Source organism: Triticum dicoccoides, chromosome 6A (assembly GCF_002162155.2).
Source record: "Triticum dicoccoides isolate Atlit2015 ecotype Zavitan chromosome 6A, WEW_v2.0, whole genome shotgun sequence".
NCBI lineage: Eukaryota > Viridiplantae > Streptophyta > Magnoliopsida > Poales > Poaceae > Triticum > Triticum dicoccoides.
Genome location: NC_041390.1, coordinates 72,807,082 through 72,818,399, shown reverse-complemented (window position 1 = coordinate 72,818,399; position 11,318 = coordinate 72,807,082).

Genomic DNA, 11,318 nt, shown 5'->3' with positions numbered 1-11,318 from the left:
TTTCACTTTTTTTGATAAAAAGACTGTAAGGGAACCCCCTACAGTATAATTGGTGCAACAAACCAAATTGCAAGTACCATGCCTTGAACCTGGGTGGGTGGGAAGGCATCAACCCCTTCTCACCACTAGGCTATGCCTTAGTCTGCAACCCTTTCACCTTTTGATTAGGCATCGAACGATTGCCTATCCATTTGAAACTTCTCATGGTACCTTCTTACTTTGATCTCGATATCTTCTTAAGTTTCAAATCAAGAGATACTTATGCTTCTTCCCTGAGTTAACCGTCTGATGCTCGATCTTGTTAGGATCCGTCCTTATAGAGTTTTTCCCTTCTTATCCTTTCGTAAGTATGGTGAAGTTCCCGAAGGAAGGACGACAATTTCATCATGATACTTTGGTACATAGGAATGAAGACATACATACTATGGATCGACCTCTTCGAGAAGAGCAACCTAGACGGGAAGATCTGTTAGAATTTCGTAACCAGAACTTTCCCCCTTACTCTCCTCTTAAATCTCGGGACGAGATTTCTTGTATTGGAGGAGATTTGTGATGCCCAGATAATTAAGCTACAGTGAACCCCTGATAATGATGCCACGTCACCACGATTACTGTTGATAAGCTCGCGTTGATTCAACCCCCGATCAAATTCAAATTTTAAAATCAAGTCAAAGTATAAATGGTTTCAAACTTTAAAACTAAATAGTTCAAGTTGTTGCAAATAATCATTTGTTAATATTTGTGGTGAACCAGCATTTTTAAAAAGTGTTTGAATGACCTAAAATAAATTAAAACAGAAGAAAACAATTAGTTAAATGCCTTTTCAATTAATAGAATATTAAACTATTTCATTTTAGTTGACCAAACTTATGTGGCAGTGGTATAATTAAAACACAACTTTAGGTGTTGATCCTATTTTTATTTATGAAACTATTTGCTTTTGAAAAATAAAATAAAACAAAGCTTAAGAAGTAAATAAGAGAGAGAGAGAGAGGCCCACTGAACCCTGGGCCTAGCCAACCTGGGCCGACCCAGCTCCCCCGCACCGGATGCCCACCCCGCTCCTTCCTGTTCCTCGGTCCCTGACCGCTACAGGGCGCGGGTTCCGCCCGACCATCTCGCCGACGGTGGGCGAGGGGATAAGGCCACCCCGACGCCTCGACTTCTACCCCTCACTCCCACTTGCCCCCTCTCGTTCGCCTCTGCGCTTCCCCTCCCCCAGACCCACTTCGTTTCTCTCCTCGCTCCCTCGTCCCGATTTGGACTCACCCGACGCAACCCCGCCGCGCCACCGCTGCCTGTGTGGCCACCGGCCGTCCCTCGTCGCCGTACCGCGTCCAGGAGCTGCAACTCGACATCATATTCATCAACGTGGAGCGCCACGAGCCAAGACACCGTCAAGCCGTCTCCTTCATCGTTCTTCCCGACTACATCCACCGCGCCTTGTCGTCAATTTGCACCGTTGTGACCACGTCGCGCCCTCCCCGAGCTCACTGCCACTCCCTACGGCTCCGATGTGAGCCTCCCCTTCTCCCCCCTCGTTCCCCCTCGCAGTAGTGCCCCTCGTCCGCTCGTTCCCGCGACTCCACTTGCACGGCCGCGCCTTCCCTGACCCCGCTCACGCCCGCCCCATCTCTTGTCGCGCTCTGCTCGCCCAACTGCGGCCCAGCGCGCGTGCCCGCACTCCCTTCTGCCCACTTGTTGTGCACACAACCTCTCATGCGCCCGTGTTGCTACTCTTTTCCCTCGCGGCGCTGCTTGTTCTGCTTCTGCTGCAGCGCTGCTACTGCTCGTCACCGCCTGTTGCCGCACGTGCCGAGCGCCTCCCCTCGCGTTTGCCTGCAGCCACCGACCGCCCCGGCCTCGCTCCCGTTACCAGCCCTCGGTCGCCTCCTCCCGCCGCCCGCGTAGCCCCCCCTGCCCTCGCGCCTTGCGTCCTGGCCTCGCCTTGCTTGCCGCTCGCCCCGCGCTGCCCTCCTGCCTCGCCGCCAGCGCCTCCTCTGCTGCCTACCCACTGCCGCCCTGCACGCCCTTGGCCGCTGTGACACTCCAAAATTTTTCATTTGGTTTTCAGTAGAAACTTTGTTGGATTTGAAGAAGGTCATTTAAATTTTTTCTTTCCAAAACCTCTCTCTCGAAAACTTTTTCCTTGGCAAGGATTTACTTTTTTTGTATCTTCTTCAACTCTGGTGTTTAAATTATGAAAACTTCCTTCTCAAATAAATCCTTGGAATTTATTTATTTCTTTAAAAAGTAATCCTATGAGTTTTGGGACCTCTTTCATTTTGAGACCACACATGGTTTTACCATGCCTCAGGTGGTAAAACCTTCCCAAAACCCCTCCCTCCATTTTGGGCAATCAAAAACTTTCTGTTCCAACAAGTCCAAACCATTTTTGAATTTTATTTCAATTATTTTATCTCCCAAATCAATTCTGTCATTTATTTTAAGCCTAGATGATTTACAAAGGAAGTACCTGATTTCCTTTGAGTTTTGATCTCAAACCAACTCCTCTGAATAGTCCTTAGCACCCCCAACCTAGATCCATCAAGATACACTCTTCTTCTTTTCAAAAAAATTCAAATTTCAGCCTCTGCCAGTTTGGACCAGATTTGCCAAATTTGGTGAAATTCATATCTCCTCTTCTCCAAAAATTCTACCAAAATTCAGGCAGCCTCCTGGTGCAATGAGAGGCCACCCCACCAAGTTTCAGCTCAAGGAGAAACCCCTACATACCAAAATCATTCTGTCGAACACCTGGCCGGCACTGTTTCCCTGCATTTTCAGAATAGTTCAGAGTTTCAGAGTTCAGTGTCATTTTTCCTTCGTCAGAGTTCAGTCATGCGTCGACAGTGCGCCTGGAGCGTTGCGCACAGCCCCTCCTCCCTGTCCGGAGCACCGCACGCACGCTTGGCCGGTTCCTGGTGTCGGTGGCGCACTGGCCCGCCCTCGCCGGCGTCTTCTGCGGCATCGGGACCTCCCATGGTGGCCGACAGAAGGCACCCTACGGCACAACGCCGTTCTGCACCACCCAAGCCACCTGGGAGCTCCGCGTGGCCGTCTCCCTTGCCAGCGCACGCATGCAGCACCATCGCTGTGGCCTGGCACGCGCAGGGCGCGCTCCCTGCCACCGACGTGCCGCACGGCCGTTCTGTTGGGACAGGCCGTAACCTCCTCCTCCTTGCTAAGTTACGCACTGGGATGGGCTCGTTACTCCATCTAGTCGATGCCCAAGCCCCTAATCCAATTGCCCAACCACAGCGCCGCCGTAATCACTCGCCGGACTTATCCCGGTCACGGCAACCGCCTCGGGCCGGCTATATATATAGCGCCCCAAGCTCACTCTCGCCCCCGCACACCTCCACCACCTCACTGGACCCCGCCCAGCAACTGGAAGAGCCTCGAGGGGCCCTTCCTCCTCGACTCCAGCCGCCCCGTTCCGCCTCGTCCTCCGTCTCGATCCACTCCGGTGAGACCATCCCCGGCGCCCAAACTTCGTCAGTAACCTCCTCGAGCAACCAGAGAGCTAACCCCCACTTCAATTCGATCCTTGCAGCCCTCCTCGGCGAGCTCCATCAACGCCCGAACCACCATCCGCCAGAGCTAGGGCCGCCATCGACGTGGTGCTCGCCGGCGACCACCACCACCACCCACCGACACGGAAGGACACAGTGAACACATTGGTAACCTCCGATCCCCCTGCCTCGCCGTGGATCGCCGCCGGCGACCACCGCGGCTCTCGGGCACCGTCGAGCTCTGCCGCCTCTTTTGAAAATTCAAACCTGACGGGCGGGACCCGCCTGTCAGCCTCTCTGTCCTTTCTAAACGAACCGTTTTCTGAAAGCGTCTTCTGCTAAAATGCGTTTTCCCTCTGGGCCGGCGTATTCTCTATCGAAGCGTTTTCTATTTTTATAAGTTAGCCCCTGGAAACTTTCTGTTTCATTACAGATGAGTCCCTGGACAAAAACCTTTATAACTTTAAAAAAAAATTGATTGATTCTTTTTCTGTCCTCTTTGAAATTTTGTCTAGTTTTTTATCAGATTTATTTGAAAAATATTTGGAGTAATTTTTGTGCACCTCACGGTATTTACGTTAGCACGTATGTTTTCTTTATACCGTAGATACCGAAGGGGGTGACGGAACCGCGAACTTCATCGAGCTAGGCTCCGACTACTCTGAACCAGGCAAGCATGTTTGAACTTTTGATATGATGAGTGTTTTGGCATGTTTGCATTAATTAGTTTCATGGCATGTTTATGAGCATACCTACGAATGTCATAATACATGCAACGTTGAGGCAAGTGAGTTTCGAAAATCCATAAGTGGATAGATGGGAGTATGCAAGGCCATGTGTTGGCATGAGAATGGGTAAGATGGCAGTGTGGTAGCATGCCAGTCTTACGCTAGACTGCTTGACTTCAGCGTCAACCCGTATCGATCCAGTTCCATCCGTTTTCCTTCCCTGTACTACCACATGTTTTCCGCAAGGAATATGGCATAGTAAGTTGCAAACCGCTTTCCTGGTACACACCAAAAAGGAGAGGCCGTGATGATGGTTCCATGGCCCTGGATTAAAGCCAGTCATCCGGTCAGGGGGCATGGGTGTTTCCGGTTGGGACCGAGAGGGGGGCACCCCTTAGAGCGCGCGTATATAAATTTGATCCCATGCTATTCGAGATTGTGATCTCCCCGTCTCAAAAGTTTTTCTTGGACGATGCCTAGGGTGATTCCTGGCATCGAGAGGTAGGATGGGTGTGTACTGGTTAGTTGTGTTTTCTTCCGAAATACCGTAAACGGAACTAGTCCTTCGTGACTACGGAAATCCGTTGGCTGTGGGAAAATTTTCGTACAAAACTCTGCAGAGTCATATATTCCTTGAATCATCAATTCCATGTCCAAGTTCGGTATTATCTTATCCTAATGAGTGTCAGTGACAGAAAACTCCGGTGAATCTCATGAATGCTAAGTCCGGTTAAATGTTTATTCCTGTGGATGGACTAACTCGTTTATTATCATGAGTTGAATATTTATTATGAGTATTATTTCCTTGTGAATAAAAGCCCTTTCTACGATGTCGCTCAGACGTCCGACTGTGGCAGTGCTGTTATTTACTTTTAACATAAGCCCTTTCTGTGATGTCGCCCCGACGTCCGACTGTGGCATTGTTATTATTTACTTTCAATAAAAGCCCTTTCTGCGATGTTGCTCAGACGTCCGACTGCGGCAGTGCTGTTATTTACTTTCAACATAAGCCCTTTATGTGATGTTGCCCCGACGTCCGACTGTGGCATTGCTATTATTTACTTTCAATAAAAGCCCTTCCTGCGATGTCGCTTAGACGTCCGACTGCGGCAGTACTGTTATTTACTTTCAATATAAGCCCTTTCTGTGATGTCGCCCCGACGTCTGACTGTGGCACGCATGTCTTTTATTTTCAGTTTAAGCCCGTTACGTGGTGTCGCTTAGACGCCCAACTGTGGCATGATCTCTATTTATTTGTTCACCCTCCGAGGCGTCGCTTCAGACACCCGATCGGTTTCCTATTATTTTTGTTGGGTTTTCAGGCGGACTACCGCTGATTCCCTTTTTACTTACCTTGCTTGCTAAATTTTGAATTTTGCATCGGTAAATTAATCATGACGCATTCATGCATGCATTTGTTATATCTTACGTCCGAACTGTCTTGCGAGTACTTTCAAAGTACTCACCTAGCTTGTTGATTTTGCCAGATGCTGACGAAGGCGATCTCATGGATGAAGAGTTTGATAGCAAGTCCGACGCCTAGAGGAATCCCAGTCAGTCTCGTGCGACCCTGGATTTGGTCACTGTATTATATCCGCTTCCGCTACCCGAATAAGTTCATCGAGCCTCACCTCGACGCTCGATGAGATGCCAGTTTTAGAGTCATGTATCTCACTCCCCACTGTGATTTACCATCACCACCCTATTCTCGGGTCAGTAGTATGCCACCACACCACTGTATCATATCCGCCATTATGTATAATTATTGGCGCGCTTGTAATAAATTGTTGAGCAGCCTTAGCTCGACCTTGTAATATATTCTATGCTACTGGCTTATTGTATCAAGAAATTGTCTACCAGTGGGGAGGATTTCTCTCATACTGGACTCAAAAGATTGGTTTCTCAATAAATATTTTTATTGGAAAACCGGTCGTGACAATCTTGGTAATAGAGCCATGGAGAGAATTGGCTCCGAGATTGGCTCCAAACCTCTTGAGGCCGAGGATTGGCTCCGAGACATGGAGAGAAAATTAATTATTGCAAAATGTTCAGACCCCGAGAAAGTACTATATGCCCCGCACTATCTCACAGGAGCAGCTGCATTGTAGTGGGAGAATTTCCTGCACATGCACCCCAACGAAAATGATATAACCTGGGATGATTTCAAGGAAGGTTTCCGTGGTGCACACATTCCTAAGAGTATTATGAAAATCAAGAAGAGAGAGTTCGATGACCTCAAACAAAGGACCATGACGGTGTCAGACTACAACAGTCAGTTTACTCTATTGTCTCGCTACGCCAATGAAGAGCGTATGACTGAAAGCAAGATGGAGAAATTCCTAGACGGTCTGGCGCCCGCGCTTAAATGCCAGCTGGTTGTGCACACTTTTTAGATTTCAAAACGCTAGTGGATAAGGCCATTACCTTGGAAAATGAGAGACGCAGCTTGGAGGATTTCCGCAAGCGAAAAAGGGACCAGACTACTCTTGCTCGCAACCACCGAAGCAAGACGGATTTTCAGAAAGGTAGGACACACAAACCCACGACGAACGTCTCACGCCCAATCGAGAATTTCCATGCAAGGGACAAGGAGTTCACATATCGCCCAGGCGTTACTTGCTACGCATGTGGAGAAGAAGGGCACTATGCCAAGCAGTGCCCCAAGCCAAGGAACTCGACCCCAAAGCCGAACAACGGTGGAAATAATTCAGCTCCCAAGCGAAACAATTTCAACCCCAATAACAACCACAGGAAGGGTCATCTGAACCACGTGACCAAAGAAGAAGCACAGAACGCCCCGGATATCGTACTCGGTATGTTTCCTGTCAACACAATACCTGCCATGGTTTTGTTTGATTCTGGAGCTTCTCACTCATTCATCTCAAAAGGTTTTGCTTTGCAAAATAATTTTTCGATGTTTCCCTTGGAAAAATCCATGATCATCAAGTCCCCTGGGATTGAGCAAGTTACTCAGAATTACTGCCAGGGTGTGGTTATTGAGTTTGAAGGATTGAAGTTTCACGCCAATCTTATTGTATTGGAAAATAAAGGACTGGATGTCATCCTAGGGATGGATTGGTTAACCACCAACAAAGGTTTTATTGACTGTTTCAACCGGACCGTAATTCTCACCCACCACCACGGGAAGACAATAAGAGTTTCAGCCAAAGAGAGAAAAATATCCCGGAAACCGAGATTGAACAAGGTGGACGTTTCTGAATTAAGCAAGGTTCCAGTAGTGTGTGAATTTCCAGACGTATTTCCCGAAGAACTACCAGGCATGCCACCAGACCGAGAGATATAATTCAGCATTGAGCTAGCACCCGGAACCACCCCCATATACAAGAAACCATACAGAATGGCACCATCCGAGTTGGTAGAATTGAAGAAGCAAATAAAAGAATTACTGGACAAACTGAACGTGTGAACCAAATTCTAGAGGACATGCTGAGGGCATGTGTCCTCACCTATGGGACCAGTTGGGAAGAAAGCCTGCCATATCCCGAGTTCGCATACAACAACAGTTACCAGGCCAGCCTGCAAATGGCACCTTCTGAAGCCCTATACGGACGGAGATGTCGTACCCCGCTAAATTGGTCAGAAACCGGAGACAGCCGTATATTCGGCCCAGACATGCTCAAAGAAGCCGAGGAATAGGTCAAGCTAATCAGGGAACGACTCAAGACCGCTCAAAGCCGATAGAAGAGTTATTACGATCGGAAACACCGTGAGGGCAAATTCGAACCCGGTGAATTTGTATACCTACGAGTATCACCTATGAGGGGCCTGCAACGATTCAAGATTAAGGGAAAGCTAGCACCAAGATTCATCGGACCATTCTGTATAGTGGCCCGAAGGGGCACTCTAGCCTACCAGCTAGACTTACCCGAAGAATTATCTGATGTCCACGACGTGTTCCATGTCTCGCAATTGAGGAAGTGTGTAAGCAACCCAGAAAAGCAGGTATCCCATGAGAACATTGACGTACAGCCAGACCTCACCTATCGGGAACATCCAGTAAAAATATTAGAGGAGTCTGAAAGGAGGACCCGGCAGAAAACCATCAAGTTTTTCAGAGTTCAGTGGAGCAATCACACCGAGAGTGAAGCAACTTGGGAAAGGGAGGATTCTCTTCGGACAGAACATCCACACTTATTTGAGGATCAGCTGAAATCTCGGGGACGAGATTTTTCCTAAGGGGGTAGGTGTTGTGACACTCCAAAAAATTTCATTTGGTTTTCAGCAGAAACTTTGTTGGATTTGAAGAAGGTCATTTAAAATTTTTCTTTCCAAAACCTCTCTCTCAAAAACTTTTTCCTTGGCAAGGACTTTACTTTTTTTGTATCTTCTTCAACTCTGGTGTTTAAATTATGAAAACTTCCTTCTCAAATAAATCCTTGGAATTTATTTATTTCTTTAAAAAGTAATCCTATGAGTTTTGGGACCTCTTTCATTTTGAGACCACACATGGTTTTACCATGCCTCAGGTGGTAAAACCTTCCCAAAACCCCTCCCTCCATTTTGGGCAATCAAAAACTTTCTGTTCCAACAAGTCCAAACCATTTTTGAATTTTATTTCAATTATTTTATCTCCCAAATCAATTATGTCATTTATTTTAAGCCTAGATGATTTACAAAGGAAGTACCTGATTTCCTTTGACTTTTGATCTCAAACCAACTCCTCTGAATAGTCCTTAGCACCCCCAACCTAGATCCATCAAGATCCACTCTTCTTCTTTTGAAATAATTTCAAATTTCAGCCTCTGCCAGTTTGGACCAGATTTGCCAAATTTGGTGAAATTCATATCTCCTCTTCTCCAAAAATGTTTTCTTTATACCGTAGATACCGAAGGGGGTGACGGAACCGCGAACTTCACCGAGCTAGGCTCCGACTACTCTGAACCAGGCAAGCATGTTTGAACTTTTGATATGATGAGTGTTTTGGCATGTTTGCATTAATTAGTTTCATGGCATGTTTATGAGCATACCTACGAATGGCATAATACATGCAACGTTGAGGCAAGTGAGTTTCGAAAATCCATAAGTGGATGGATGGGAGTATGCAAGGCCATGTGTTGGCATGAGAATGGGTAAGATGGCAGTGTGGTAGCATGCCAGTCTTACGCCAGACTGCTTGACTTTAGTGTCAACCCGTATCGATCCAGTTCCATCCGTTTTCCTTCCCTGTACTACCACATGTTTTCCGCAAGGAATATGGCATGGTAAGTTGCAAACCGCTTTCCTGGTACACACCAAAAAGGAGAGGCCGTGATAATGGTTCCATGGCCCTGGATTAAAGCCAGTCATCCGGTCAGGGGGCATGGGTGTTTCCGGTTGGGACCGAGAGGGGGGCACCTCTTAGAGCGCGCGTATATAAATTTGATCCCATGCTATTCGAGATTGTGATCTCCCTGTCTCAAAAGTTTTTCTTGGACGATGCCTAGGGTGATTCCTGGCATCGAGAGGTAGGATGGCTGTGTACTGGTTAGCTGTGTTTTCTTCCGAAATACCATAAACGGAACTAGTCCTTCGTGACTACGGAAATCCGTTGGCTGTGGGAAAATTTTCGTACAAAACTCTGCAGAGTCATATATTCCTTGAATCATCAATTCCATGTCCAAGTTCGGTATTATCTTATCCTAATGAGTGTCAGTGACAGAAAACTCCGGTGAATCTCATGAATGCTAAGTCTGGTTAAATGTTTATTCATGTGGATGGACTAACTCGTTTATTATCATGAGTTGAATATTTATTATGAGTATTATTTCCTTGTGAATAAAAGCCCTTTCTGCGATGTCGCTCAGACGTCCGACTGCGGCAGTGCTGTTATTTATTTTAACATAAGCCCTTTCTGTGATGTCGCCCCGACGTCCGACTGTGGCATTGTTATTATTTACTTTCAATAAAAGCCCTTTCTGCGATGTCGCTCAGACGTCCGACTGCGGCAGTGCTGTTATTTACTTTCAACATAAGCCCTTTATGTGATGTCGCCCCGACGTCCGACTGTGGCATTGCTATTATTTACTTTCAATAAAAGCCCTTTCTGCGATGTCGCTCAGATGTCCGACTACGGCAGTACTGTTATTTACTTTCAATATAAGCCCTTTCTGTGATGTCGCCCCGACGTCCGACTGTGGCATGCATGTCTTTTATTTTCAGTTTAAGCTCTTTACGTGGTGTCGCTTAGACGCTCGACTGTGGCATGATCTCTATTTATTTGTTCACCCTTCGAGGCGTCGCTTCAGACACCCGATCGGTTTCCTATTATTTTTGTTGGGTTTTCAGGCGGACTACCGCCGATTCCCTTTTTACTTACCTTGCTTGCTAAATTTTGAATTTTGCATCGGTAAATTAATCATGACGCATTCATGCATGCATTTGTTATATCTTACGTCCGAACTGTCTTGCGAGTACTTTCAAAGTACTCACCTGGCTTGTTGATTTGGCCAGATGCTGACGAAGGCGATCTCATGGATGAAGAGTTTGATAGCGAGTCCGACGCCTAGAGGAATCCCAGTCAGTCTCATGCGACCCTGGATTTGGTCACTGTATTATATCCGCTTCCGCTACCCGAATAAGTTCATCGAGCCTCACCTCGACGCTCGATGAGATGCCAGTTTTAGAGTCATGTATCTCACTCCCCACTTTGATTTACCATCACCACCCTATTCTCGAGTCAGTAGTATGCCACTGTATCATATCCCCACTGTATCATATCCGCCATTATGTATAATTATTGGCGCGCTTGTAATAAATTGTTGAGCAGCCTTAGCTCGACCTTGTAATATATTCTATGCTACTGGCTTATTGTATAAAGAAATTGTCTACCAGTGGGGAGGATTTCTCTCATACTGGACTCAAAAGATTGGTTTCTCAATAAATATTTTTATTGGAAAACCGGTCGTGACAGCCGCGCCCACGCGCGCGGCTGCTGCTGCCCCTCGCGCCCGCGGGCTGCGCCCAGCCCCTCCTTCCCTCGCTGCTGCCTCCGGCGCCGCACCGGCGCCCAGGCGCGCCCACGCGCCCGTGTCTGTTCAGGCAGGCGCCCATGCCCGCATCCCCGTTAGCCTGTCGC